Genomic DNA, 7,148 nt, shown 5'->3' on the forward strand with positions numbered 1-7,148 from the left:
GTAACTGGGGAAGCCAAGTTGGAAACCATGAACAAAGGACACAGCAACTCTTTTACAAGTGTGAAAAGAAGAGGATTTAAAAAAAAAAAAGCTGTGATTTCATTCAGCAGAGTGAAAGTGTTCAACCATAGAAGGACATCCATGTGAAAAGGTAAGTGAGTTACTTTTTTACTTGCTTGTTTGTTTCAACGAGAAAGGCCAAGTAATCAGTACACTACACACAGAGCCTCCTGAGACTCTGAAGGGAATGGCGGCATGTGCCTTTTTTCACAATCTGAAAAAATGGGATTATCTACAGGGTCTGAGTCGGGAACTCTCCATAGGCCTTTTTCTTGTCATATGCTTGTATAAAACAAAGTGAGTTTAGTAAAAGACACTTGTACTTGAAAAAACAAAGGCCTAGAGGCTCAGCATTCAGATGAGAATCAAGGGCCCCAGATGCGGAAAAAAGAAGGAAGCGGTGAATTGGGAACTCAGCTGTGCAAACCACTGTTGCCCTCTGAAGTACTCCCCATCTTCCATATTTGTTGCAATTAAATTTGAACTTACATGGCTACGGACTCTTCCATATCCATATCTAATAACAGAAATTCATTTTAGCCTACAGATAACCATTTATTCTTTAGCATGAATTTAGTTACATATTTCCCTTCAGAGAAGAGGCTTTGATGGAGTTTGAGAAATCATTCATTCAAGAAATATTTAGTGAGTGGTTGTTATGAGCCAGGCTCTCTGCTATGTGCTGGGAATACTAACAAGAATCAAAGTAAATATACTTCCCTCCAGAAGGATTCCGTGGTCTGATATGAAGGTGGCAGGGAGATATGAGGTGCAATATTAGGTTGAGAAAGTTAAAGACAAATATTTCTTCATTTCCCAATTTTACAAAACACAGAGTTCCGCTATATTTCATGTGTTCCCCAGAATGCCACAGCCAATTTTTCTTACTGTTTTTCCAAAGCCCACTCATCAGTTTGCATATAACATTAGCACTTCATAGTTCATACATACATTTAGAAATATAAAAGATAAATGATCATTTTGTTCTTATTTCTTTGTTTTACTGATAATCCAGAAAGATGAAGCAAATGTAAGGACAACAGAAATTCGAATTCATGAATTTTATAACTCTCAGCTCAAATTCATCTTATTACATCATGCTTATGCAAAAATACATTCAGCTAATAATAAGGCATATGGACTTCAAAAAACACTGGCTTTCCTCCAACACTTTCTAAATGTAGTTCACACACATTGGCCTGGTATTCCAGGCCATCCACATTTCCAAGTTTATTCTATCATTCACCTTGTAAAATTATATAGTCATAACTTCCAGAACAGAATTTGTTCTTTTTCTACTTCCATGATCCTGAAAATGCTTTGCCTTTCCACCTCAATATCCTGCCCATACTGTCTTCTTGTAGTGACTTTTTCCTAATTGTTCAGTGTTTTCTGAAGACTTTCCCAATCTTACCAGCCAGAAATTTTCCAAAGCTACTTTGTTGAACTTTACTGTATGACTCAAATGGCCCTTGTCACACTCCACCTTCTATCACAGGCATTTTGTCACTGCTTTATCTCTTCAAATGGAAAGCAGAGATCTTCACATATATCTGTGATCCTGCAGTTTCCAGCACATTGAATGCTAGGCTTCATAAATATCTGATCAATGACTGAATGAATTGCATTGAATTCAAGTCATTGAGAGAAAGGGGAGACCAAATCTAAGCACTGTAATTATAAAACTTGGCCTATCTAAGGTAGGCTAGGGAGGGCAGAGTGTGGAGAATCTAAAAGAAGCAGGTAGAGGAAGCAGGTAAGGGACTTGCATAGTTGGCCTGGTGTAAAGAGATAAATGTGTACTCTTTCTGGGAGAACTGGGACAGGAAGGGAGACAGCAAATTGAAAAAGCATTTTTATCCAACATATGGTGCTTGCAGGAGATAAAGAATAATGTTCTTGCTTAGGAGAACGAACCTAGTAACACATATAGACAAAATATGCAGACAGCAACCATCAGCCTGTTAGGTGCTTCCTTCCTTGTTGCTATAAGATCTGAGGATTTTTGATAATTGTACATTTTTGTCATTTTCCTGAAAGTTTTGGGGATTCTAGGAAGCAGAGATAACCAGATATCCGAGCCATGTTCCCAAGAACTCTTGTGCCATTGTTTCTATTTTTTTAAAATTTTTATTGTTGGTTGTTCAAAACATTACATAGTTCTTGATATATCATATTTCACACTTTGATTCAAGTGGGTTATGAACTCCCATTTTTACCCCGTTTACAGATTACAGAATCACATTCTTTACATATCCATTGATTTACATATTGCCATACTAGTGTCTGTTGTATTCTGCTGCCTTTCTTATCCTCTACTATCCCCCCTCCCCTCCCCTCCCTTCCCCTCTTCTCTCTCTACCCCATCTACTGTAATTCATTTCTCCCCCTTGGTTTTTTTCCCTTTCCACTCACTTCCTCTTGTATGTAATTTTGTATAACCCTGAGGGTCTCCTTCCATTTCCATGCAATTTCCCTTCTTTCTCCCTTTCCCTCCCACCTCTCAAACCTGTTTAATGTTAATCTTCTTCTCATGCCCTTTGTCCCTACTCTGTTCTTAGTTACTCTCCTTATATCAAAGAAGACATTTGGCATTTGTTTTTTAGGGATTGGCTAGCTTCAATTAGCATAATCTGCTCTAATACCATCCATTTCCCTGCAAATTCTATGATTTTGTCATTTTTTAAAGCAGAGTAATACTCCACTGTGTATAAATGCCATATTTTTTTTTATCCATTCGTCTATTGAAGGGCATCTAGGTTGGTTCCACAGTCTTGCTATTGTGAATTGTGCTCCTATGTACATGGATGTAGCAGTGTCCCAGTAGTATGCTATTTTTAGGTCTTTAGGGAATAGACCGAGAAGGGGAATAGCTGGGTCAAATGGTAGTTCCATTCCCAGCTTTCCAAGAAATCTCCATACTGCTTTCCAAATTGGCCGCACCAATTTGCAGTCCCACCAGCAATGTACAAGTGTACCCTTTTTCCCCACATCCTCACCAGCACTTGTTGTTGTTTGACTTCATAGTGGCTGCCAATCTTACTGGAGGGAGATGGTATCTTAGGGTGGTTTTGATTTGCATTTCTCTGACTGCTAGAGATGGTGAGCATTTTTTCATGTACTTGTTGATTGATTGTATGTCCTCCTCTGAGAAGTGTCTGTTCAGGTCCTTGGCTCATTTGTTGATTGGGTTATTTGTTTTCTTATTGTTTAATTTTTTGAGTTCTTTGTAAACTCTGGATATTAGGGCTCTATCTGAAGTGTGAGGAGTAAAGATTTGTTCCCAGGATGTAGGCTCCTTATTTACCTCTCTTATTGTTTCTTTTGCGGAGAAAAAACTTTTTAGTTTGAGTAAGTCCCATTTGTTGATTCTAGTTATTAACTCTTGGGCTATGGGTGTCCTATTGAGGAATTTAAGTTGGCTACCATCTACATATTGTGCCATTGTTTCAAGGCTACCTGGGACTGCAGAGAGAAGGCAAAGTTTCCAAGGTCCTGGGACCTCACAGAATGACCCAACCACCACCACTTGTGTGGATCTTCATTATTATGGATTATCATCAGATCTCTTTTTAACAAATATTTTCTGCTGCTTAAAGGTATTTTAAAACCTGTGTTCTACAGGTGAGGTAAGCAAACTGTGGCCCATGAGGAAAAAAAAATGGCTTGTATCTTTTCAAATGGGTTTCTTAAAAAGTAAGAGAAGAAAGAAAGAAAGAAAGAAAGAAAGAAAGAAAGAAAGAAAGAAAGAAAGAAAGAAAGAAAGAAAGAAAGAAAGAAAGACAATAAAGGCTAGAACTGGCCTACACACTCTATTATTTTACAATCTACTCCTTTAAAGGAATGAGAAAATAAAGATTAATTTTCCAGGGCTAGGGATGTAGCTGAGTATTAAACTACTTGCCTAGCATGCATGAGGCCCTGGGTTCAACACCCAGCACCTTGCAAAATAACAACAACAATTTCACCTAATGCCCTGGCCAGAATCTGTTATTAATATGAATAGTCGATAACTTTGCTCCTTAGGGCCTGACGTCCTAGTATATATTCCTATTCTTAGTCTTCTTTCCGACAGTGGTCAGCTAAAATCCTTGAGCCCTGTGTTAATAGCAGTGACCAACTTCTCCTTTCTCAGTGTTTATAAAACATGTCAGGATCCCAGCCAAGCCAGAGCTCTTGAAAATATTTATGCAATAAACAACTAATTTTTTGAAATAGTTATGGTTATACATATTGGTCAGGGAATATCCTAAAAATCGAAATAAAATACCTTATTTTAGTTATACGGTATGACTTTCCAATCACAGCAGTCACCTTTTCATAGAGGTACATCAAGATAAATAGAGCAATATCCATATTTTACAGTCTATAAAATTCAAATCTTTGCTAAAAAAAAAGAGCGCTTACATGCAATGCATACACCAGCTACCAAGTTTATTTATCAACATATATTCATGCAATATGTGCATTGTAAACTTAGGACATCAGTTTTAGGGTCTGAGCAAATATTTATAGCCAAGATCCAAACAGGGGTGAGAGCCTATCAAAATGTTTTGTGACAGGTAATTGTAGTTCATGGAGAAAGCGACATACAGGGTCAGTTCACCCCGACATTGGAAAGGTATAAGCTGTATCTCCAGAAGCTAAAGATTCATTTCATGAATCTGAGGGGCTTTTCTTCCCCCTCAACTTTAACCTGGAGATTGGAATTGTTGTTCTTTTACCCTACCTATAACTTTGAAGCATAATTTAAACACAAAATTTCATTTTTATGGAGGTATATATGTTTGTGGATGTATAAAATTCACCTTCTCCAGAGATGTCTGGATTTTGCAATCAAGTAGAACATTCAGGTAAAGTCCAGGAAACATAAAAACAAATGTTTAAAAATATGATGGGTAACAAGCTTGATATTTGAGATGGAGTTATATTGTTACCTTAAAATTATCCAAACATTACTGTTTGAGACATAGTCAAACTGAACTTCCAAGAGTCTGGCTAGTATGAGAGTTATGGCCAGGGAATGTAGTACTGACAGAAATCTGTGTGACAGTACATGAAGGTGACAATTATGACTGTCCTTTATCAAGATTTCCATAGAAGGGCTGGGGATATAGCTCAGTTGGAAGAGTGCTTGCCTTGCATGTACAAGGCCCTGGGTTCAATCCCCAGCACCAAAAAAAAAAAAAAAAAAAAATTTCCAGAAAAAAAGTCAATGTAAGACTTCAGGCAATGAGGCAGAAATCCAGGTATGAAGTTCATGGATGGATATTGAGAATGTCACAGAGGAACAGGAGAGTTAGGAACTCCAAACAATAGAATGACGTGAATGGAAAGAGCTTGTCTCAGATGCCTCTGGTTTATTGGTGCGGGAAGTGTTACTAAGGGCAAGATTCTGACCTCTGGAATCTCATCCCATGTGAGGCAGACTGGGGATTCCCACGTTAGCCTAACAATCTGAGGTACACTCTGAAGAGGCAAATCACTTCTAGACACATTGTCACTAGCTGTTGATTTGAGATGGGAGAAGGGAGTTTGAGGCGAGCTTGGTCTACACAGCAAGACCCTGTCTTAAATACGCACACCTACCTGCAAAAAGTCACATTCTGAGGTCCTAGGAGTGAGGATTTTAACATAGGGATTTAGGGAGGCATACAATGCAGCCCATGACACTGATTATAGTGAGGAATTGAAGTTTATTTTTAATTATTTCTCATTTTTATTGAAAGACATGTTAGGCTTCTTGCTGTTAGTTTAAAAATCGGGTTAGTTGGGGATGGGAATATAGCTTAGCTGGTAGAGTCCTTGCCTTGCATGCACAAGACCTTGGGTTCAATCCCTAACAGGAAAAAATAAAAAAGAAATCAGGTTAGTTGAAGCACTAACATGTCTCATTCTTGAAAACAAAACCCACACTTAATTGGGCTTCCAAGTGCAGCTCCTGCCTGGCTTGGCCATGTGGCTTCCTCTGGCCAGTGAAGCCCAGTCCCCGTTCCAAGGCAGGCAAGGAGGGCCAGAGAGTCAATGATCATCTTTCCAGCTGCTCACTACAGCTGCTTCCCACAAGCCCCCAGACTCCCCAGGGCTCCCCAGGGCTCCGCAGAGGGCAGGAGCCTCAGTCTCCCACAGCCACCTCCTGCTCCATCACACAGCCCTGTCAGCAATCTTTATTATTGTTTCTTCTCTTGTTGGTGCTTCCTGGTTTTATTTTCCAAATTAACCACTTGTGTTATGGAACCCAGGGCCAGAGGCTTTTCCCACAGAAAAAAAAACAATGTCAAAAAACAATGTCTGAGATGAATGTTGGGGAAAAAGAAAGGCTTTTTTTCAGAGACAAAAGAACAGAGAAGAGGGAGGTATGCTTCCAAATCAGCCTCTAAATTAAGCAGCCTAAGTAGGAGATTGTCCTCCATTACCCAGTGGAATAGTAGACCTTCACTGGGACCAATTTGGGGTTCATTTTCCCAGACATGAAAACTGCCAGATACTGATAGAAGCCCAGTTTTGGCACACTAGGTTAGGATTCCATGTAAGGATCTATTTTGGAAAAAGTTATGTAGGTCTCTGAGGTTCAAACAAACTCACTCTGATTTTTATTTATATACTTATTTATTCATTGCAGTTATGTTGTTTTATTCAGAAGAAATGTTATTGGGAGGATGAAAGTGAAATATTGAAACATGGTAATCACCACAGAAACCAGAAGAAACCAGAAATAATTAACCTCTGCCCCCCCCCCAAATTATGGGATAATTTGACAGATAATTTCTTTGTTTGTTTTTTCGTTTGTTTGTTTTAAAATATAGAATGTAGTATAACTACATTCATTCAGCATTATGTGGAATTAATTGCCACCTCCCTGCTTTAATCATGCATTTCCCAGAGTTGGTCAAGGGAGGCTAAAGTTTCCACAAGTTGTTAGGAGGGCTTAATCAGGGACTCATGGGGTCAACTGGGATCCAGGCACAGGTCTATCCAGGAGATTCACAAAGATGGACTTGACACTGATAGCTACTCAGCCTAGGTGCATTCTATGAAGCATATTGTCTCAAATTCCTTAGGTTGAAGGCAGAACCACTCTGACCAAT

Source organism: Ictidomys tridecemlineatus, chromosome 13, assembly GCF_052094955.1.
Source record: "Ictidomys tridecemlineatus isolate mIctTri1 chromosome 13, mIctTri1.hap1, whole genome shotgun sequence".
NCBI classification, from domain to species: Eukaryota; Metazoa; Chordata; class Mammalia; order Rodentia; family Sciuridae; genus Ictidomys; species Ictidomys tridecemlineatus.